Raw genomic sequence first — 24,942 nt, 5'->3', positions numbered from 1 at the left:
GGCAACAACACAAGGGCCTGAATTTTATGGTCTCAGAACAGTGTGACTTTGGGTGCAAATGGGGAAACGTGTGATAATCCTGTGGAATTTCCGATGCACACACATACACTGAATTTGCCCGTGAGGATTAAAGTTATGAGGGGCTGTTACCCGTTGCTGTGACTCTACGCAAATCTCTCTGATAAAATCCCCCAGAATTTTCCATCTCTTGCAGGCGGGCGGCCTCGCTCTCGGCAGATACACCAGAAAGATTCACTGGGGAAGCCACTGGAAGTCCCCACGTGAAGGCTGCACGGAAATTGCACAGGAAGTTTGAAATTACGCTGGACAATTACCCAGCAACAGGAACTATCCGATTATCCGATTTAAGTTCTGGAGTTTGGATCGTTTTGACTCTCGTAGTTGAATAATTACCCAGGAAAGATGCTCGGTTGGCGTAGCACTGACCCCCGCTGGGCGCCTCCTCCACCACTCTGACCCCGGATGCACTGTGATAACCTACTGACCTCCGGATCACATCCCCAAACCACAACTGCGCTCCCTCGTCCAGCTCCCCCGGCTCTGACTACCCTCCAAGCCTGGTCAACAACAAAACCCCTGATTTCGGACCCCATCCCCTACAGCTGACTACCCACACACACACACACTCCAGTAACCCACAATTACCTTCCATCCGTGGCTATATCATCTCACCGTGTCCTCCCAACACACACGGCTAACTTCCCCATTTCCTGACTACACGACCACCCCCCCAGCCGCATAACAATCACCCCCATCTTGAGGCTACGCCCAGCTCCCACCCCACCAACTTGTCTTGAGAACCACTGACCACTGCGCTCCTCACAGGACACCCAGTCACCCGTGCCGCCCATCAAAGCCCCATTCCCTCCCCACACCTCCACACTCAGCTGAGCGACCTTTCAGTCCCAACCCACCCCATTCACACAACCACCATCTACCCAACATCACCCCTTACTCAATAACCATCACCCAGGCTCCTTTAAGTGGATGGAGCTTAAAACCGTGTCTGCCTCACAGCAGCGAGTTCTGCAAAAAGGGGACCTCTCTTCAGTAGCGCTAACAGCGCAGCCCTGCACTGGAAGGTTCCACAGGTAGTGCGGCCATTCACATTTCTCGTCAGGCTGAGGGGGATGTAGTGACTGAAGGGGGTGGGATGTAGTGACTGTTGAGAGTGGGATGTCGTCAATGAGGGCAGTGGGATGTCGTGATTGAGGGGATTGAGATGCAGTGCCTGAGTGGAGCAGGATGTACTGACTGCGGGAGCGGAATGCAGTTACTGAGGGGAGTTGGCTGCATTGGCTGAGGGAAGTGGGATGCATTGGCTGCGGGGAGTGGGATGCAATGACTGAGGGGAGTGGGTTTTAGTATATTGGTATAGCCAGGAGTGACAGGGAATAAGTAATGAATTGAATAATGTTCTTATCATAATTAACAAGTACATGCTCTCTTGAGGTGAGCTGCAGTCTGAAATCTCCCATGTCTCCTTACTTCATTACAGATCCAGAGACAATACCAACTCCGAAATCCGAAGAACAGTCGACCCGTGAATACAATGTCACTGCATCATCGAGCCCAACGGGATCTGCGATAACAGGTATCAGTCTGGAGGGAAAAGTCTACAGAAAATCCTCACACGTTTTATCTCTGAAAGCTTACACTGAACGAACTGGAATGTACTGACTGTGGGGAGCGGGATGCAGTGACTGAAGTGTGTCTGATGCAGTGACCGTGGAGAGTGGGATGCTGTGAATAAGGGGAGTGGGATACAGTGACTGAGGGATGTCGTAAGCAGAGAAAGGGGGGAGCTGGATGTAGTGACTGAGGGGAGTGGGATGCCATGAATGAGTGGACCTGGATGCAGTGAATGATGGGAGTGGGATGCAGTGACTGATAGAGTGGGATGCAGTGAATTAGGGGACTTGGATGCAGTGGCTGATGGAGTGGGATGGATTTGTTTCTGGGAGTGTGATGCAAGGAGTGACAGGAGTGGGATGCAGTGACTGAGGGGATTGGAATGTTTTTACTGACTGGAGTGGATTGTAATGCTTAGGCTGAGGCCAGTGTGTTGGTATTTTCTGAGAAGAGTGGGATTATTGAACGCAGGGAGTGGGATGTAGAGAGTGGTGTGATGGAAATCTGTGACTCTCGGTAGTCATATTTATGAATGGGTACAGTGTGGTGCTGTCGCCGGGCCTACTGGTTCACTCTTGGATGGGCATTTGTGTTTTACTGAACAATAATATGCACTCTTCAGATTTACGATCACTCATGCGCTGACTTCTGTTAATTTTCTGAGGGGAGTGGGATGCAGTGATTGAGGGGATTGTGATGAAGTGATGGAGCAGAGTGGGATGCAGTGATTGAGAGGGAGGAATGCAGTAACTGAAGGGATTATGATGCAGTGACGGAGGAGAGTGGGATGCAGTGATGGAGGGGAGTGTGTTTCAGTGAAAGAGGGGAATGTGTTTCTGTGACTGTGTTACAGCCAGGAGTGAGAGAATGACATCAGTTTCAGACTGTTTAAATAATGAAGTCAAGCATTTTCTAAACTTTCCAACCAAGTAAACGATCTCTTGAGGTGATATGCACTATGCAATCTGCAACCCCGCCTTCAGTATCCACGTCCGCACTCTCGATCCCTGGCTCTTATCTGTATACCCGACTCCAACTTATCCCCGGCTCCACTCTATTCCCGGCCCCACTCTCTCGGTTGCTTTGTTCTCTATCCCCGGCACTACTCTCTATACCCGGCACCACTTTCCATCCCCGGCTCCACTCTCTATCCCGCGACACACTCACTTTCCCTGCCCCGATTACTATCCCTGGCTCCAAACTCTGTCACCGGACTGATTCTCAACCCCCGGATCCATTCTAGACCCAGCCCGAAACTTTACAGACGGCCCCACTCTTTATTCACGCCCCGACTCTCTCCACGGCCCTGCTGTCTATCCCCGGCCCCACATTCTACCCCCAGCATCTCTATTCCCAGTCCCACATTCTATACCCGGCCCAGCTCTCTATCCACGGCTGCAATCGGTATTCCCGGACCCACTCTCTAACCCCGAGGCCCCACTCTCTATACCCGGCTTAATTCAGTACACCCCGCGCCAATATCTATCTGCGGCTACAAACTCTTTTCCTGGCCCTTATCTCTATAGTCGGCCCCACTCTTTACCTGGCCACACTATCTATGCCCGGCCCAATCTCAACCCCGGCCCCACTCTCTATCCCTGTCCCCACCCACTATACCCGGTACTACTCTCTATACACAGCCCCACTCTCTAACCCCTGCCCCTCTCTCTATCCCCGCCACCACGCACTACCCCCGGACAGCTTTTCTATATCTAGCCCCACTCTCTAACACTCCGGCACTGCTGTCTATCACCGGCCATACAGTTGAAACCTGAAACCACTCTCTATACCCTACTCCACTCTTTAGCCCCCCAGCCCCACTCTCTATACTCGTCTCCACTCATTATACACGAACCCACTCTCCATCCCCGAACTCACTCTCTATCCCAGGTCTTACTTTCAATAACCAGCCCCAGTCACTATCCACAGCCCCGCTCTCTATCCCTTTCCACACTCTCTAACCCCGGCACCACATTCTACCCCCAGCCTCACTCTCAATACCTGGCCCCACTCTCTATCCCCGCCCACTTTCTCTTTGCAAGGTTTTACTCTCTATTCCCAGCTCGACACTCTATCCCCAGCCCCAAACTCTCGACAAACCGCTATCTATCCCCGGCCCTGCTCTCTACTCACAGCCCTACACCCTATACCCGCCCATACCCTCTATCGCCGGCCCAACTCTCTATCCCCGGCCCCACACTCTCGACAGGCTGTCTCTCTATCCCTTGCCCTGCTCTCTACCCACAGCCCTACACCCTATACCCGCCCAAACCCTCTATCGCCGGCCCAACTCTCTATCCGCGGTCCCTATCTCTCGAATCCCTCACTTTCTATTCACGGCTACATGCTCTGTACCCGGCCCAACTCTCTATCCCTGGCTCCACTCTATAAACCTGGACCCACTCTCTAATTACAATTAATTCGCTGTGTAACTTCAACTATGTTTTATATTAACGTGAATCATATTTTGTCACTCAGTCGCTGATTCCGTACTGACTGACCCTTGTGCAAATCACACCGTCCTGGACCAGGCCTGGAGGAGCATCGATTGTAAATGGACTGAGTGCACTGGCCATTGGATGTGTGATGACAAACTTCAGGAAGGATGGTACCAATTTAAAAGGTAATGTGCAGGGATACATTCTGATCAACTTGGCAAACATATGAAAGTGTGAGTGCAGAAGCAGCAAGTGGACAGACTCACAGATCATCAGTAATGTCAATGAGAAATGGAGAACAAAAGCAAATGAATTTGCCCTTTGTAGACAGCGGTTTGATACAAGTGAGCGGATTGCTCGGCCATTTTCGACTCGAGCACATTGCTGTGGGTCTGTAGTCACGTGTAGGCCAGTCCAGGTAAGCACGGCAGATTTCCTTCCCAAAGGTGAACCAGATGAGTTGTTCCGGCAATGCTTGATGGCTTCATGGTCACACAGTTACTGTGACTAGCTTTGTATTCTAGATGGATTCATTGCATTTAATTTAACAGCTGCAGTGGTTGGACTTGAGCCTGTGTCCCGAGGACATGAGCCTGGCTCACTGGGTCACTCGTTTACTGATAATATCACTGTGCCGCAACCTCCCCATAAGAGGACAGTAGCATTCACACCACACAAACGCTAGGCAATTACCAACACCAACAAGACAGAATCTAACCTTCTCCCCTTGACACCCAAAGGCTTTACCATCGTTCAATCCCCCACTATAAGCTAACTGATTAACTCCCCACTAAGCACCCTCCATACTCCACAATGCCAGTCCACAAGGCATTGGTCCACAGCTACAAGGCACAAATCACGAGTGTGATGGAATAATCTCCACTTGCCTGGATTAGTACATTTCCAACAACTCAAGAAGATCAAGTCCATCCAGGACAAACAGTCCCACTGGATTGGCACCTCATCCAGCAACGTAAACGTTCAATCTTTCCGCCATCGACTGGCAGCGGCAGCAGTGTGACCATCTACAAGATGCACTGCGGAATCTCACCAAGGCAGCACCACTCAAACGCATGGCCTCGAACACCTGGAAGGAAAAGGGCAGCAGACACACGGGAAAACCGCTATCTGGACATTTCCCTCCAAGTCACTCAACATTCTGACTTGGAAATATATTGGCCATTCCTTCACAGTTGCTGGGTCAATGCCCTAGAACTCACTCACTTGCAGCACTGTGGGTGTACTTACATCACATGTGATGCAGCGGCTGAATAAGGCGCCTCACCACCACCTACTTAAGAGCAATTAGGGATCAGCAATAAATGCTGGTCAACGATACCCACATTTCAAAAAAAATATAACTAAACACCTGGGGCTAGGCTTCATCTCAAGTAATGTATCGATTACTGACACCACACTTTAATAATGGAGTCAAGCCGTTGAACAGAGAATAGGAGGGGTTCAACAGAATGGCTTCAGGCTTTGGATGGGTGAGGGGGAGGGGTTGGGGGTGGGGAGTGTGGTGGATGGGATGGGGGATGGGGTGGGGGAAGTCCAGCTACACGGGCAGAAACACGGATTGTTCTCGCTCGCGCAGAGAAAGGGAACGGAGAGGTTTAGCAGATGTGTTCAAATACATGTTGGAAGTGAATAGAGAAGAAACGGGGAGATTGTTAACATTGCAAAAATAAAAGGGAACCAGATGATAGAGATTTAATGTCATTGATATAAAAAACAACCAGTACAATGTGAATATGAATCTCGTTATGATTTGGATCCTCTAGGTGTCCTGTCACCCTGTCCCCTCTCTGATTGGGAACAGTCCCTTTCCCCACACGGCCCCTCGATTTCGGCCAGGCCATCGTGGCCGCTCGCCGTCGGAACGCCTCTCCCTCGGGGACCTCTCTACATCGAGGAAATCTCCCCGCCCCTTTTACCTTGGGGACCTCATCATGCACTCTCTCCTTCAGGGACCTCTTCCCGTCCCCAATCCCTCGAGGACCTCTCCACGTCCCCTGTCCCTCGAAGATCCCACTACCGGAAAAACATCTCCCGCTCCCCTTTAACTCGGGGTCCTGACCCAGCACCCATTCCGTCGAGGGCATCTTCCCGTCCCCACTCACACGGCGTCCTCTTCCTTTCCCATGTCCCTTGGGATCTCTCCCCGCCCTCTATCCCTCGAGGACCTGCCCCCGTCACCTCTCCCTTGGTGAAATATCTCCGTCCCCCCTCCATAGAGGCCCTCTCCCCGTCCGCACTCCCAAGGCGATCTCTCCCTCTCCCCACTCCATCTGGGACCTCACCCTGTTTCCACTCCCTCGGGCACCTCTCCCCACCCCTTCTACATTGGGGACGTTTCTTCGTCCCCTCTTCCATGGGGAAATCTCCCTGTCCCCTCTCCTTCCCGGACCTCTCCCCTTTCCCTCTCCCTGAGGCACCTCTCCAAGATCCCTCTGCTGCGAGTACATCTCCCTGTCCGCTCTCCCTGTGGGAACTCTCCCTGCCCCCTGACCCTCTGGGAACTCTTCCTCGGGCACCTCTCACCCACCTCCTCTCTCTCGGGGAGTTTGCCCTGTTCCTTCTCGTTTGGGGACCACTCCCTGTTCCCTAACCCTCGGGGACCTCTCCCCATCCACTCTCCATCGGGAACATCTGCCTGCCCCACTGCCTTTTCCCTCTCCATCGAGGACCTCAACCCGCCCCTACTCCGAAAGTGACCTCTCCCTGTTTCCTTCCCTCGGGGACCTCTCCCTCTCCGCTCTCACTCTGTCAACACTGGTGTCACCTCTCCCTGAGTGACCTCTCTATGTTTCCTCACCATCGGGCACCTCTTCGTCCCCAATCCCCCTTCGGTACCTTTACCCTTTTCCTCTCCCTCAGGGACCTCTTCCCGTCCCCACTCCCTCGAGGAACTCTCCACGTCCCCTCTCCCTCGAGGACCCCACTACCTCAAAAACATCTCCCCCTCCCCTTTAACACGGGGTCCTGACCCTGCACCCACTCCTTCGGGGGCATCTTCCCGTCCCCACTCCCACGGGATCCTCTTCCTTTCCCCTGTCCCCCGGGACCTCTCCGCGCCCTCTATCCCTCGAGGACCTGCCCCCGTCGCCTCTCCCTTGGTGAAATATATCTGTCCCCCCTCCATGGAGGACCGCTCCCCGTCCGCCCTCCCACGGCGATCTCTCCCTCTCCCCACTCCATCTGGGACCTCACCATGTTTCCACTCCCTCGGGCACCTCTCGCCCCCACCCCCCTCCCTCTACATTGGGGACGTTTCCTCGTCCCCACTTCCGTGGGGAAATCTGCCTGTCCCCTCTCCCTCGCGGACCTCTCCCCTTTCCCTCTCCCTCAGGCACCTCTCCCCGATCCCTCTGACGCCAGTACATCTCCCTGTCCCCTCTCCCTCGGGGACCTCTCCCCGTCCACGCTCCCTCTGGGAACTCTCCCCGCCCCATCTCCCACAGGAACCTCTCCCTGTACCCTCTCACTTGGGAACCTCTCCCTGTTCCATATCCCTCGGGGACCGCTTCCCATCCCCTTTCCATCGGGACTATCTCCCTGTCCCCACTCCATTTTCCCTCTCATTCGATGACCTCTCCCTGCCCCTTCTCCGTCAGGGACCACTCCCTTTTCCCTTCCGTAGGGGACATTTCTCTCTTCCCTCTCCCACTGGGAAAACGAACGTCAGCTCTCCCCTGTTGACCTCTTCCTGTTCCCTCTCACCCTCCAACTCCCCTTCAGTGAGCTCTCCCCATCTTCTATCACTCAGCAACCACTCCACGTTCCCTCTTCCTCACGGGACCTCTCCCTGTCACTCTCAGTTCTCTCTACATATGGGCCCCCTAATTACTAACATTGCGCATGTGCAGCTCGCTTCCCATTTAGCAGGTTTGCAGTGCGCTCCCAGTCTGTGCAAATCCTGGAATGGGAGATTTTCAGCTCAGTGAGGTAGAACAGAAGGGGGACTTGGATTAATTGGACAGATCTTTTAAAATCTAAGTTGGGACATTGTGGAACTAGTGGCCTCATTCTGAGCTGTGAATTCCTTAATCCTATGATTCTCTTATTGATGTTTCAGTTCTGGTGGATTGAAGATTCCGGACACTTTCATCCCATTCGGCCACTGTTCCACAGCTTCTTCAGGCTGGTTAAATGGTGTGTTCAGACTTTATAATATCAGTTTTACATTCACTGTCCAACGCTGTTCACATTCGTTACATCCTTCAATATCTATAAACGTAATTTCAGGTTCACATCCCACCGTGGGACAGGGGGAAGTAACCAGGACAATTTGTTTTACCTCGGGTGAAAATCGCTGCTTCTGGACCCGAGAGATAAAGATTAAAAACTGCAGCAGTGACTTCGTTTATCAGCTGAAGCCGGTGCCAGGATGTAATGCTGCTTATTGCACAGGTACATTGCTGTTTATAAATGTCCAGGAGGGTGACTCTGGATGTGCTGGGTCATTCACTGAAATAATAATGTTTCACCTGCTCTTCATTGCTGCAAGAACCACAAGGAATAATGACCTGAAAAATAAAGCAAACTTTTCAACAAAACTGTAGGGAACTGAATCAGACTCTGTTGCAATCACGGTCAACAGCCCACCGCTTGATCAAGTGATAGGTTTTAGAGAGTGCGACAGGGGGAGATATGAGGGAAGAGGCAGATTGGTTTATGGAGGGATTTACAATGCTTAGATCCCAGGCATCTGAACACACGCTTGTCAATGTTGGGGATCTGGAATTGGAGGAGTAGAGAGTAATTTGATGGTTGTGGGCCTGGTAGGAATATTAGTGAGATGCAGTGTTGCGGCTGTGGTAGTAAACTGTGGACCGGGTTCTTAGGGCTGCATGACCATCAAAAATGTTGGCAACAACACAAGGGCCTGAATTTTATGGTCTCAGAACAGTGTGACTTTGGGTGCAAATGGGGAAATGTATGATAATCCTGTGGAATTTCCGATGCACACACATGCACTGAATTTGCCCGTGAGGATTAAAGTTATGAGGGGCTGTTACCCGTTGCTGTGACTCTACGCAAATCTCTCTGATAAAATCCCCCAGAATTTTCCATCTCTTGCAGGCGGGCGGCCTCGCTCTAGGGAGATACACCAGAAAGATTCACTGGGGAAGCCTCTGGAAGTCCCCACGTGAAGGCTGCACGGAAATTGCACAGGAAGTTTGAAATTACGCTGGACAATTACCCAGCACCAGGAACTATCCGATTAACCGATTTAAGTTCTGGAGTTTGGATCGTTTTGACTCTCGTAGTTGAATAATTACCCAGGAAAGATGCTCGGTCGGCGTAGCACTGACCCCCGTTGGGCGCCTCCTCCACCACTGTGACCCCGGATGCACTGTGATAACCTACTGACCTCCGGATCACATCCCCAAACCACAACTGCGCTCCCTCGTCCAGCTCCCCTGGCTCTGACTACCCTCCAAGCCTGGCCAACAACAAAACCCCTGATTTCGGACCCCATCCCCTACAGCTGACTACCCACACACACACACACACTCCAGTAACCCACAATTACCTTCCATCCGTGGCTATATCATCTCACCGTGTCCTCCCAACACACACGGCTAACTTCCCCATTTCCTGACTACACGACCACCCCCCCAGCCGCATAACAATCACCCCCATCTTGAGGCTACGCCCAGCTCCCACCCCACCAACTTGTCTTGAGAACCACTGACCACTGCGCCCCTCACAGGACACCCAGTCACCCGTGCCGCCCATCAAAGCCCCATTCCCTCCCCACACCTCCAGACTCAGCCGAGCCACCCTTCAGTCCCAACCCACTCCATTCACACAACCACCATCTACCCCACATCACCCCTTACTCAATAACCATCACCCAGGCTCCTTTAAGTGGATGGAGCTTAAAACCGTGTCTGCCTCACAGCAGCGAGTTCTGCAAAAAGGGGACCTCTCTTCAGTAGCGCTAACAGCGCAGCCCTGCACTGGAAGGTTCCACAGGTAGTGCGGCCATTCACATTTCTCGTCAGGCTAAGGGGAATGTAGTGACTGAAGGGGGTGGGATGTAGTGACTGTTGAGAGTGGGATGTCGTCAATGAGGGCAGTGGGATGTCATGATTGAGGGGATTGAGATGCAGTGCCTGAGTGGAGCAGGATGTACTGACTGCGGGAGCGGAATGCAGTTACTGAGGGGAGTTGGCTGCATTGGCTGAGGGAAGTGGGATGTATTGGCTGCGGGGAGTGGGATGCAATGACTGAGGGGAGTGGGTTTTAGTATATTGGTATAGCCAGGAGTGACAGGGAATAAGTAATGAATTGAATAATGTTCTTATCATAATTAACAAGTACATGCTCTCTTGAGGTGAGCTGCAGTCTGAAATCTCCCATGTCTCCTTACTTCATTACAGATCCAGAGACAATACCAACTCCGAAATCCGAAGAACAGTCGACCCGTGAATACAATGTCACTGCATCATCGAGCCCAACGGGATCTGCAATAACAGGTATCAGTCTGGAGGGAAAAGTCTACAGAAAATCCTCACACGTTTTATCTCTGAAAGCTCACACTGAACGAACTGGAATGTACTGACTGTGGGGAGCGGGATGCAGTGACTGAAGTGTGTCTGATGCAGTGACCGTGGAGAGTGGGATGCTGTGAATAAGGGGAGTGGGATACAGTGACTGAGGGATGTCGTAAGCAGAGAAAAGGGGAAGCTGGATGTAGTGACTGAGGGGAGTGGGATGCCATGAATGAGTGGACCTGGATGCAGTGAATGATGGGAGTGGGATGCAGTGACTGATAGAGTGGGATGCAATGAATTAGGGGACTTGGATGCAGTGGCTGATGGAGTGGGATGGATTTGTTTCTGGGAGTGTGATGCAAGGAGTGACAGGAGTGGGATGCAGTGACTGAGGGGATTGGAATGTTTTTACTGACTGGAGTGGATTGTAATGCTTAGGCTGAGGCCAGTGTGTTGGTATTTTCTGAGCAGAGTGGGATTATTGAACGCAGGGAGTGGGATGTAGAGAGTGGTGTGATGGAAGTCTGTGACTCTCGGTAGTCATATTTATGAATGGGTACAGTGTGGTGCTGTCGCCGGGCCGACTGGTTCACTCTTGGATGGGCATTTGTGTTTTACTGAACAATAATATGCACTCTTCAGATTTACGATCACTCATGCGCTAACTTCTGTTAATTTTCTGAGGGGAGTGGGATGCAGTGATTGAGGGGATTGTGATGAAGTGATGGAGCAGAGTGGGATGCAGTGATTGAGAGGGTGGGATACAGTAACTGAAGGGATTGTGATGCAGTGACGGAGGAGAGTGGGATGCAGTGATGGAGGGGAGTGTGTTTCAGTGAAAGAGGGGAATGTGTTTCTGTGACTGTGTTACAGCCAGGAGTGAGAGAATGACACCGGTTTCAGACTGTTTAAATAATGAAGTCAAGCATTTTCTAAACTTTCCAACCAAGTAAACGATCTCTTGAGGTGATATGCACTCTGCAATCTGCAACCCCTCCTTCAGTATCCACGTCCCCACTCTCGATCCCTGGCTCTTATCTGTATACCCGACTCCAACTTATCCCCGGCTCCACTCTATTCCCGGCCCCACTCTCTCGGTTGCTTTGTTCTCTATCCCCGGCACTACTCTCTATACCCGGCACCACCTTCATTCCTCGGCCCCACTCTCTATCCCGCGACCCACTCACTTTCCCTGCCCCAATTACTATCCCTGGCTCCAAACTCTGTCACCGGACTGATTCTCAACCCCCGGCTCCATTCTAGACCCAGCCCGAAACTTTATAGACGGCCCCACTCTTTATTCACGCCCCGACTCTCTCCACGGCCCCACTCTCTATCCCCGGCCCCACATTCTACCCCCAGCATCTCTGTCTATTCCCGGTCCCGCATTCTATACCCAGCCCACCTCTCTATCCTCGGCTGCAATCGGTATTCCCGGACCCACTCTCTAACCCCGAGGCCCCACTCTCTATACCCGGCATAATTCATTACACCCGGCCCCAATATATATCCGTGGCTACAAAATCTTCCCGGCCCTCATCTTTATACGCAGCCCCACTCTCTATCCACGGCCCCACTCTTTAACTGGCCCCACTCTCTATCCCCAACCCAATCTCAACCCCCGTCCCCACAGTCTATCCCTGTCCCCATCCACTATACCCGGTACTACTCTCTATCCACAGCCCCACTCTCTAACCCCTGCCCCTCTCTCTATCCCCGCCACCACGCACTACCCCCGGACAGCTTTTCTATACCTGGCCCCCCTCTCTAATCCTCCGGCACTGCTCTCTATCACCGGCCATACAGTTCATACCCGAAACCACTCTGTATACCCTACTCCATTCTTTAGTCCCCCATCACCACTCTCTATACTCGCCTCCACTCATTATACACGAACCCACTCACCATCCCAGAACCCACTCTCTATCCCAGGACTTATTTTCTATAACTGGCCCCAGTCACTATCCACAGCCCCGCTCTCTATCCCGTGCCCCACTCTCTAACCCGGCACCACACTCTACCCCCGGCCTCACTCTCAATACCAGGCCCCACCCTCTATCCCCGGCCACTTTCTCTATGCAAGGTTTTACTCTCTATTCCCAGCTTCACACTCTAAGCCCGGCCCCACACTCTCGACAAACCGCCTATCTATCCCCAGCCCTGCTCTCTACCCACAGCCCTACACTCTATACTCGCCCATACCCTCTATCACCGGCCCAACTCTCTATCCCTGGACCCCACTCTCGCAACTGCCTCACTCTCTATCCCAGCCCCACTCTCTATCCCCAGCCCTACTCTCTATCACCACACCCAGTTTCTATCCCCGGCCCACTGTACACCCCCAGCTCCAACCTCTATCACTGGCCCCACTCTCTAACCTGACCCTACTCTGTATAAGCGGCCCTACTTTCTACCTCCAGCTCCACACTCTATCCCAGGATATACTCTCTATTCCTGGCCCCACTCTCTCGACGGCCACGCCTTCTAACGTAGGTTCCGCTCTCTATCCCTGGCCCTACACACTATACCCGGACCAACGCTCTATCCACGGCCCTACTCTCATTGACCACCCCCAGTCTCCATCCCAGGCCCCAATCTCTATTCCCGGCACCACTCTATATTCCGAGTACCACACACTAACCCTGGAAGCACTGTCTAACCCCGGCCCCATTATCAATCCACAGGCCCTAATCTCTATCCCCGGCTGCACACTCTAGCCCCGGACCTACTCTCTATAGCCAGCCCCAAACTCTATCCCCAGACACACTCTCTATCCCTGGCTCAACTCTCTATCCCCGGACCCACTCACTCGACGTCCCCGTTCTCATTCCCCGGGACTGCTCTCTACTCCGGCTCTACTCTCGATACGCAGAACCACTCTCTATTGTCAGCCCCACTCTCTATCCCCGGACCACACTCTACCACGGGCCTCACGCTCGATACCCGCCCCCACTCTCTATTACCAGTCCAGCTCTGCATCCCCGGTACCAGTCTCTAGCCCCAGCCCCACTCTCTATACCTGGCTCCACTCACTATACCCGGCTCCACACTCTACACCGGCCATACTGTCTGTCCCCTGACAAACTCTGTAACAAAGCCCCTAGTTTCTATCCCCGGCCCACTCTCCACCCCCGGCTCCAACCTCTTTCACTGTCCCCACTCCCTAACCTGACCCTACTCTGTATTAGCGGCCCCACTTTCTATCCCCGTCTCCACACTCTATCCCAGGATACACTCTCTATTCCTGGGCCGAATCTCGATGGCCCCTCCTTCTATCGTTGGCTCCGTTCTCTATCCCCAGACCTACACACTGTACCCGGATCCACACTCTATCCACGGCCGTACTCTCATTGACCACCCCCAGTCTGCATCCCAGGCCCTACTCTCTATCCCCGGCACCACTCTCTATTCCAGGTACCACACACTAACCCTGGAACCACTCTCTAACCCCGGCTACACTATCAATCCCCGGCCGCAATCTCTATCCCCGGCACCACTCTCTGTCCCCAGACCTATTCTCTATAGCCAGCCCCAAACTCTATCACCAGACACAGTTTCTATCCCCGGCTCAACTCTCTATCCCCAGACCCACTAACTCGACGTCCCTATTCTTTTTCCCCGGTGCGGCTCTCTACCCCGGCTCTACTCTCAATACGCAGCAGCACTCTCAATCGCCAGCCCCACCCTCTATCCCCGGCCCCACACTCTACCACGGGCCTCACGCTCGATACCTGGCCCGACTCTCTATTACCAGTCCAGCTGTGGATCCCCGGTAGCACTCTCTATCCCCAGCCCCACTCACTATACCCGGCCCCATTCTCTATCCATGGCTCCACCCTCGATATCTGGCCCAATTCTCTATGCTCGGCCACACTCTCTATCCCCGGCCCCACTCTCTATCCCCGGCCCCACTCTCTATCCCGGCACGACTCTCTTTACCCGGCTCCACTCTCTACCCCGGCCATACTGTTTATCCCCGGACCCATTTTCTTACCTTAGACCCACACTCTATCCCCGGCCCCACTCTCTATTCCCGGACCCATCCTCTATACCTGGCCCCACTCTCTATCCCCTGTCCCACTCTCTCTCCCCAGCCCCACTCTAGATACCTGGTGTCACTCTCTATCCCCAGCTGCACTCTCTATCCGCGGCCCCAATCTCTATACCCGGCCCTGCCCTCTTGATGGACCCAATCTCAATTCCGCGGCCTGCTCTCTAAACCCCGACCCTGCTCGCTCACCACTAGCCCCACAAACTCTCTCTCCCGGAACTGTTTTCAATCGACGGCACATGCTCTCTAACCTCATTTACCAGATGGCCCCAGACTCTCTGCCCCAGGCACGGCTCGCTAACTCCTTGTTCCGCTCTCTGCCCCTGTCTCCGATCTCTCACCCTGGCCTCGCTCTAACCCACTCAGCCTGATGTTCTCTGATCCTGGGTATGGTCCCTATCATCCCGGTCCTTCTCTCTTCTCGATGGACTGGTCAGTCTATCCAGGCCTGTTTTTGGGCCCCCGGGGCCCCACTAATGCGCCTCTGGGATACCACTCTCGTGCATTTGGGAACCCAATTATCTGTCCGGTGTGGCCCAATCACGCGCCATTGGGTCTGTTCTGTATCGCACCGGCTCCACTCTCCCCCTCAGCTCTGCTGTCTCTTCCCAACCCTGGTCCCTCTCCCCAGATATGCACAGTCCACCCAAACCCGCCCTCTAACCCCTGGCCCCGAAATCTCCTTCTGGCCACGCTAACTACCCACAAGTTCTGCTCTCTAGCCTTGGCCACAATATCTCTCCCTTAGCCTGCTCTCTACACCACAGTCACCCTCTCTCTACAACCGGGCACCACTCTCGACACCCGAACTTGCCCTATATCTCCCTGGCCCTTCTTTTACTCACCCTGGTTCCACTCTCTCCTCCACTGTCACTGCGCACTCTGCTGGCGCTGCCCTCTCTCTCAGCAGCCCCGATTTCTCTAGTCCCCCGGCCCTGCATTCTCTTCCCTCCGGGAACTGCTCGCTGCATCCAACGCCTTGCCCCAATCTACCTCAACACTCCCTCCTTCTTTCCCGGGCCTCATTCTCTACCCCCGGTCCTGATCTCTCACCATCGGCCCACTGTTTCCACTCCCGGGGCATAACTCAGTAGCCCCAGCCCTGATCACTCCCCCTAGGCCTACCCACTCTACCGTGGCCCTACTCTCACCTCTACTGGGCTTCGCCCTCATTACCCCAGGACACCGTGCTCTACTCCCAGCCTCAATTTTTAATGCCCAACCCCGCTCGTACAAACCCCCGCTCTCGCTTCCTCCACCCCAACCGTAACAGTCTCAATTGCAAGTGACATAGTAATTGACAAACTATTTGGACTAAAGGCAGACAAGTCGCCATTCCCTGCTGGCCTGCATCCAATGGTTTTAAAGGAAGTGGCTGCAGAGATAGTGGAGGCTTTGGCCTAACTATTCCAGAAATCACTGGATTCCGGGATTTTACCAGTCGATTTGAAAACTGCTAATGTCACACCCCTGTTCAAGAAGGGAGGGAGACAAATAGCAGGAAACTATAGGCCACTCAGCCTGACAAATGTCCTTGGAAGAATGCTAGGGTCCATTATTTAGAAGATAAAGCAGGACATCAAGCAAACAGAGTCAACATGGTTTTGTGAAAGGGAAATCATGTTTGACAAATTTGCCAGAGTTCTTTGAGGATATAACAAGCAGAGCTGATAAAGGGGATCTGGTAAATGTTGTGTACTTGGAAGTCCAGAAGGCATTCGATAAGGTGCCGCATAAAATGTTATTGCACAAGTCAGGAGCTCACATTATTTGGGGTAATGTACTAGCTCTCTCCACCTGGCCCGACTCTGCCACCCCTCTAGCCCTGCTATCTATATCGCAGGCCCCGCTCGCTCCCCAGCTGGCCCATCTCTCTAACCCCCGGTCCCACACCCACTCTATCCCCTGACATCACGCTGTCCTCACTCCCCCACACGGCCTGCCCTTTACCCCTCTCCCCAGCTCCCGGCCACCACTCCCGCTCTTCTGCTCCTAGTGCTCGACCTTACCTTGAAATCTCAAATTTCCTCTATTTGCCTCTCGTCCAATGAAAGACTTGATTCTCCCTGTACTTGCTACTGATAGGCTCACTGGTGAACAAAGGCATGGAGGAGCCAGTCTGTGAAAGAATGAGCAGCTCTTCCGCATTGATCACATCCGGGTCATTTTAATGTCCAAGATGTTTGGCGGGCTGAGTCCAGAGGAGCCGAGGTCTGTAATCCGGCCTGCGGGCCTCCAGCTGGACATGGCTTTTCTGCACTATCCTCCTTAGATATCACAAAGCATTCAAGTGTTGCAATGTCCACAATTCTTTGAGAATCTGCCCTGTACATACGAGCTCATTAATATGTATCAGGTAGGGCAAGGGTCACAACACTGTTGGTTAACCAATGTAAAACACTGTTATTTATACAAATAGGCTGATACTTAATCTCAACGTCATTGTGAAATGTCTACATTGCTTCTGTTTAGATGTAGTTTTTATTATAATTCTAATATTTATCGATTTATGCGTTTGAATCATCAATTACAGATGCGTTTGTTTACATTTCCCCGTAACATTTAACTATGTTTCCATTCCAATCCGAAATTTAACTTTATATTTCTTACTTTCAGCATTTAAATCAGTAAATATATTATTTAGTTCATCTAATGCATTACTAAAATAGTGTTTACACAAGCATCCAATCTATTTATCAATTCAGTATTAGTTTATTCCACGTTTATTGTATATTTTAGAGAAGAAACAGACATAACAGAATCTGATTCAGAATCTAATTTCTCCTGAGGGCTGAGATAGTCCAGGGTATTCCTCATTGACCATCGAGTGTACCTCACCATCTTTACTCAGTTTTCACCTGGGGACTGAGATAGTCCTGGGTATCTCTCACTGACCATCGAGTGTCCCTCACAGACTACTCAGTGTTCACCTGGGGAATGTGATAATCAATGACATCTTTCAGTGAATATTTGCAGAGTTTCTGTTCGGTTGAGTTGATGCTGAGGCTATTGTTAACTGAGTATGAATGGTTAATCTAGACTAGGGAATACTGTCTGTGAGCAGTAAGTGAGATGGGGAGGTTGAGCTGGGAGACAGATGTTCACGTGGTTCCGAGAAGTAGGGATGATTCCAGGATGAATTTGCAAAATTTCCAAGTAAGGGGTGAGTTAAAATGAGGTTATTGCTGCTTTGGGGGTTACAATTTATTTGTTGTGTAACATCAACTATGTTTTACATTAACGTGAATCATGTTTTGTCACTCAGTCGCTGATTCCGTACTGACTGACCCTTGTGCAAATCACACCGTCCTGGACCAGGCCTGGAGGAGCATCGATTGTAAATGGACTGAGTGCACTGGCCATTGGATGTGTGATGACAAACTTCAGGAAGGATGGTACCAATTTAAAAGGTAATGTGCAGGGATACATTCTGATCAACTTGGCAAACATATGAAAGTGTGAGTGCAGAAGCAGCAAGTGGACAGACTCTCAGCTCATCAGTAATGTCAATGAGAAATGGAGAACAAATGCAAATGAATTTACCTTTTGTAGACAGCGGTTTGATACAACTGAGCGGATTGCTCGGCCATTTTCGACTCGAGCACATTGCTGTGGGTCTGTAGTCACGTGTAGGCCAGTCCAGGTAAGCACAGCAGATTTCCTTCCCAAAGGTGAACCAGATGAGTTGTTCCAGCAATGCTCGTTGGCTTCACTGTCACACAGTTACTGTGACTGGCTTTATGTTCCAGATGGATTCATTGCATTTAATTTAACAGCTGCAGTGGTTGGACTTGAGCTTGTGTCCCGGGGACATGAGCCTGGCTCACTGGGTCACTTGTTTACTGATAATATCACTGTGCCGCAACCTCCCCATACTTGGACAGCAGCATTCGCACCACACAATCGCCAGGCAATTACCATCACTAACAAGACAGAATCTAACCTTCTCCCCTTGACACCCAAAGGCTTTACCATCGTTCAATCCCCCACTATAAGCTAACTGATTAACTCCCCACTAAGCACCCTCCATACTCCGCAATGCCAGTCCACAAGGCATTGGTCCACATCTATAAGGCACAAATCACGAGTGTGATGGAATAATCTCCACTTACCTGGATTAGTGCATCTCCAACAACTCAAGAAGATCAAGTCCATCCAGGACAAAGCAGCCCCGCTGGATTGGCACCTCATCCTGCAACGTAAACGTTCACTCTTTCCACCATCGACCGGCAGCGGCAGCAGTGTGACCATCTACAAGATGCACTGCGGCATCTCACCAAGGAACCTTAGACAGCACCACCCAAACGCACGGCCTCGAACACCTGGAAGGAAAAGGGCAGCAGACATATGGGAAAACTGCCATCTGGACGTTTCCCTCCAAGTCATTCAACATTCTGACTTGGAAATATATTGTCCGTTCCTTCACAGTTGCTGGGTCAATGCCCTAGAACTCACTCACTTACAGCACTGTGGGTGTACCTACATCACATACGATGCAGCGGTTGAATAAGGCGCCTCACCACCTCCTTCTCCAGAGCAATTAGGGATCGGCAATAAATGCTGGTGAACGATTCCCACATTTCAAAAAAAAATTAAGCACCTGGGGCTAGGCTTCATCTCAAGTAATTTAACACCACACTTTAATAATGGTCTCAAGCCGTTGAACAGGGAATAGAGGGGGTTCACCAGAATGGTTCCAGGCTTTTGATGGGTGAGCTGGAGGGGTTGGGTGTTGGGGGTTGGTGGGGGGGGTGGGGGCGGTGGTGTATGGGATAGGGGATGGGGATTGGGAAGTCCAGCTACAGGGGGAGAAACACGGATTGTTCTCGCTCGCACAGAGAATGGGAATGGAGAGGTTTAGCAGATGTGTTCAAATACATGTTGGAAAGAATAGAGAAGAAACGGGGAGATTGTTAACATTGCAAAAATAATCGGGAACCAGATGATAGAGATTGAATCTCTTTGATATAAAAAACAAAAAGTACAATGTGAATTTGAATCTCGATATGATCTAGGGTCCTCTAGGTGTCCCGTCATCCTGTCCCTCTCTGATTGGGAACAATCCTACTCCCCACACGGCCCCTCGACTTCGGCCAGGCCATTGTGGCTGCTCGCCGTCGGGACGCCTCTCCCTCGGGGACCTCACTACATCGAGGAAATATCCCCACCCCTTTTACCTCGGGGACCTCATCCCGCACCCTCTCCTTCAGGGACCTCTTCCCGTCCCCACTTCTTCGAGGAACTCTCCACGTCCCCACTCCCTCGGGGACCCCACTACCTCAGAAACATCTCCCCCTCCCCTTTACCTCGGGGTCCTGTCCCCACACCCACTCCTTCGGAGGCATCTTCCCGTCCTCTTCCTTTCCCCTGTGCCTCGGGACCTCTCCGCGCCCTCTATCCCTCGAGGACCTGCCCCTGTCGCCTCTTCCTTGGTGAAATATATCTGTCCCCACTCCATGGAGGACTTCTCCCCATCTGCTCTCCCACAGCGATCTCTCCCTCTCCCCACTCCATCTGGGACCTCACCCTGTTTCCACTCCCTCGGGCACCTCTGCCCCCCCCCTCCCTCTACATTGGGGACGTTTCCTCGTCCCCACTTCCGTGGGGAAATCTCCCTGTCCCCTCTCCCACGCGGACCTCTCCCCTTTCCCTCTCCCTCAGGCACCTCTCCCCGATCCCTCTGCTGCCAGTACATCTCCCTGTCCCCTCTCCCTCGGGGACCTCTCCCCGTCCACGCTCCCTCTAGGAACTCTCCCCGCCCCATCTCCCACAGGAACCTCTCCCTTTTCCGTCTCACTTGGGGAAATCTCCCTGTTCCATATCCCTCGTGGACCGCTCCCCATCCCCTCTCCAAAGGGAGTTTCTCCCCATCCCCACTCCCTATGGGAACTCTCACCGCCCCTTCTCACTCGGGGACCTCTTCCCATCCTCGCTCCCTCTGAGTCATCTCCACTTCTCCTCTTCAGCAGTGAGCTCTCCCTGTCTCCTCCCCATCGAGGACCTCACCCTGTCCCCACTCCCTCGGGCACCTGTCCCTGTCCCCGCTCCCTCGTTGACTTCTCCCTGTCTCCTCTCCCTCGGGGACCACTCCCTGTCCCCTTTCCATTCAGGACCTGTCCCTCACCCCGCTCCCTCGCTGACCTCTCCCTGTCCCCTCTCCCTCGGGGACCTTTCACTCCCAATCTCAGTTCTCTCTACGTATGGGCCCCCTAATTACTAACATTGCGCATGTGCAGCTCGCTTCCCATTTAGCAGGTTTGCAATGCGCTCCCAGTCTGTGTCAATCCTGGAATGGGAGATTTTCAGCTCAATGAGGTAGAACAGAAGGGGGACTTGGATTAATTGGACAGATCTTTTAAAGAGCTTAGTTGGGACTTGGTGGAACTAGTGGCCTCATTCTGAGCTGTGAATTCCTTAATCCTATGATTCTCTTATTGATGTTTCAGTTCTGGTGGATTGAAGATTCCGGACACTTTCATCCCATTCGGCCACTGTTCCACAGCTTCTTCAGGCTGGTTAAATGGTGTGTTCAGACTTTATAATATCAGTTTTACATTCACTGTCCAACGCTGTTCACATTCGTTACATCCTTCAATATCTATAAACGTAATTTCAGGTTCACATCCCACCGTGGGACAGGGGGAAGTAACCAGGACAATTTGTTTTACCTCGGGTGAAAATCGCTGCTTCTGGACCCGAGAGATAAAGATTAAAAACTGCAGCAGTGACTTCGTTTATCAGCTGAAGCCGGTGCCAGGATGTAATGCTGCTTATTGCACAGGTACATTGCTGTTTATAAATGTCCAGGAGGGTGACTCTGGATGTGCCGCGTCACTCACTTAAATAATAATGTTCCACCTGCTCTTCATTGCTGCAAGAACCACAAGGAATAATGACCTGAAAAATAAAGCAAACTTTTCAACAAAACTGTAGGGAACTGAATCAGACTCTGTTGCAATCACGGTCAACAGCCTAGAGCTTGATCAAGTGATAGGATTTAGAGAGTGCGACGGGGGGAGATAGGTGGGAAGAGGCAGATTGGTTTATGGAGGGATTTACAATGCTTAGATCCCAGGCAGCTGAACACACGCTTGTCAATGTTGGGGATCCGGAATTGGAGGATTAGAGAGTAATTTGATGGTTGTGGGCCTGGTAGGAATATTATTGCGATGCGGTGTTACGGCTGTGGTAGTAAACTGTGGACCATGTTCTTAGTGTTGCACGACCATCAAGAATTTGGGCACCAACATAAGGGCCTGAGTTTTATGGTCTCAGAACCGTGTGACTTTGGGTTAAAATGGGTAAATATGTGAGAATCCTGTGGAATTTCCGATTCACACACATGCACTGAATTTGCCCATGAGGATTAAAGTTATGAGGGGCTGTTACCCGTTGCTGTGAATCTACGCAAATCTCTCTGATAAAATCCCCCAGAATATTCCATCTCTGGCAGGTGGGCGGCCTCGATCTCGAGAGATTCCCCAGAAAGATTCACTGGAGAAGCCCCTGGAAGTCCCCACGTGAGGGCTGCACGGAAATTGCACAGGAAGTTTGAAATTACGCTGGACAATTACCCAGCACCAGGAACTATCCGATTATCCGATTTAATTTGAGGAGTTGGATCGTTTTGACTCTCGTAGTTGAGAAATTACGCAGGAAAGATGCACGGTTCGCTTAGCACTTATCCCCCTCTGGACGCCTCCTCCACCACCCTGACCTCCGGATCACATCCCCGAACCCCAGCTGCGCTCACCCGACCAGCTCCCCAGCCTCTGACTACTCTCCAAGCCTGACCACCAACAAAACCCCTGATTACGGTCCCCTTCACCTACAACAGATTACCCCCACACACACTCGATTAACCCACAATGACTTTCCCTCCGTGGCTATATCCTCTTACCGTGTCCTACCAAGACGCACAGCTAACTTCCCCATTTCCTGACTACACTCCCCCCAGCCGCATGACAATCACCGCCATCATCAGGCTACCCCCAGCTCCCACCCCACCAACTTGTCTTGAGAACCACGGACCACTGCGCCCCTCACAGGACACCCAGTCACCCATGCAGCCCATCAAAGCCCCATCATCCCCCACCCACCACACCACCACACTAAGCCGAGCCATCCTTCAATCCCAACCCACCCCATTCACACAACCACCATCTACCCCACATCACAACTTACTAAATAACCTTCACCCAGACTCCTTAAAGTGAATGGGGCTTAAAAACATGTCTGCCTCACGGCAGCGAGTTCTGCAAAAAGGGGACCTCTCTTCAGTAGCTCTAACAGCGCAGCCCTGCACTGGAATGTTCCACAGGTGGTGCGGCCATGCACATTTCTCGTCAGGCTGAGGGGGATGTAGTGACTGAGGGTGGTGGTATGTAGAGACTAATGAGAGTGGGATTTCGTCATTGAGGGGATTGAGATGCAGTGCCTGAGCGGAGCAGGATGTAGTGACTGCGGGGAGCGAGATGCAGTTACTGAGGGGAGTTGGCTGCATTGGTTGAGGGAAGTGGGATGCATTGGCTGAGGGAAGTGGGATGCATTGGCTGTGGGGAGTGGGATGCAATGATTGAGGGGAGTGGGTTTTAGTAATTTGGGTATAGCCAGGAGTGCCAGGGAATAAGTAATGAATTGAATAATGTTCTTAACATAATTTACAAGCATATGCTCTCTTGAGGTGAGCTGCAGTCTGCAATGTCCCATGTCTCCTTACTTCATTGAAGATCCAGGGACAATACCAACTCAGAAATCTGAGGAACAGTCAACTCGTCAATAGAATGTCACTGCATCTTCGAGCCCAACAGGATCTGAAATAACAGGTATCAGTCTGGAGGGAAAAGTCTAAAGAAAACCCTCACACGTTTCATCTCTGAAATCACACACTGAACGAACTGGAATGTACTGACTGTGGGGAGCGGGATGCAGTGACTGAACTGTGTCTGATGCAGTGACCATGCAGAGTGGGATGTAGTGAATAAGGGGAGTGGGATACAGTGACTGAGGTATGTCGGAAGCAGTGACTGGGTGGAGCTGGATGTAGTGACTGAGGGGAGTGGGATGCCGTGAATGAGGGGACCTGGATGCAGTGCCTTAGGGGAGTGGGATGCAATTACTGAGGTGTGTGGGATGCAGTGATTTAGTGGTGTTGGATGCTGGGACTGAATGAGTGGAATGAAGCGACTGAGAGAATTAGGATGCAGGGACTGAGGGGAGTGGGATGCAGAGACTGAGGGGAGTAGAATACACGACTGAGGAATTAGGATGCAGTGACAGCGGGAAGTGGTATGCAGTGACTGAGTTGAATTTGAAGTTTTTACTTAGGGAAATGACTTTCAGTGGATAGTTCATTGGGCTGCATTGACTGAGGCCAGTGTGCTGTATTGTCTGGGGAGAGTGGGATCATTGAACGCGGGGAGAGATGTAGAGACTGACGTGCTGGAATTCTGTGACTGTAGGTGGTCGTATTTATGAGTCGGGGCAGTGTGGTGCTGTCGCCGTGCCGACTGGTTCACACTTAGATTGGTATCTGTGATTTACTGAACATTAGTATGAACTGTTTAATTCCCTGTCACTTACACACTGACCTCTGTTTATATTGAGAGTAGTGGGATGCAGTGACGGAGGGCCGTGGGTTGTACTGGTTGAGGGGACTGTGATACAGTTACTGAGCGGAGTTTGAGGACAGTCAGGTCTTATGATCAATCTGTAAGTATCTGTGGGAATTATATGTGCACTCTATGTGTTCCTCACTAACGATCGGTACAGGGTCAGCACGTTATAACAGGAGAGTTAGATTCTGACACTGTGTGCTGGAACTGAGGGTGTGGGATTTACGCCACAGGAACAGGCCACTCTGACCAATTGGTCCACTCTGGGGGTCATTCTGCACACGACCATTCTGCATCCTCCTTCATCCAGCCCTATTCATCTGTTCCATTATCACTCATATGTACCTCTCCATGAAATGTCACTGACGTCAACCAATCTGGGAGAAAGTTCAACATTATCACCAGCTTCCAGATCCACAGTAAAGTCATTTATTTAAATTATACTTTTTGTAATTGACTATTTTATACTTTATCTTCATCTGAAAAGCTCGTTCTCTCTGTCTGACCACCCAGTGTTTTTATCTCTGACACTGTCTCTCTCTCTGCATCTGTCAAAATCTCATTTTCTCTATGTTGTTACCTTTCTACATATCTCTATGTCTCTCTCTCCTATTATCACCAACTCTACTTGTCAACCTGCAAATGTCCTATTGCCGTAGAAACTAGAATTAATGAGTTGT

General features: G+C 51.6%; 1 protein-coding gene and 1 long non-coding RNA gene across 4 annotated transcripts in view; both read left to right on the top strand.

Annotated features, from left to right (window-relative positions):
- Positions 1-24,942, top strand: part of LOC144672631 (pancreatic secretory granule membrane major glycoprotein GP2-like) — a 79,977-nt gene that overhangs the window by 45,111 nt on the left and 9,924 nt on the right. The gene's annotated exons all lie outside the window — the stretch shown is intronic.
- Positions 4,154-8,503, top strand: LOC144672757 (uncharacterized). The gene is made up of 3 exons (XR_013574163.1): positions 4,154-4,276; positions 8,170-8,246; positions 8,340-8,503. It is a non-coding gene; the product is annotated as an uncharacterized LOC144672757 (long non-coding RNA).

The sequence above is a fragment of the Cetorhinus maximus genome, chromosome X (assembly GCF_964194155.1).
Source record: "Cetorhinus maximus chromosome X, sCetMax3.hap1.1, whole genome shotgun sequence".
In the NCBI taxonomy this organism is placed as follows: Eukaryota; Metazoa; Chordata; class Chondrichthyes; order Lamniformes; family Cetorhinidae; genus Cetorhinus; species Cetorhinus maximus.
Note: the sequence above shows the minus strand (reverse complement) of the source record. Positions and strands in the feature narration are given on the sequence as shown.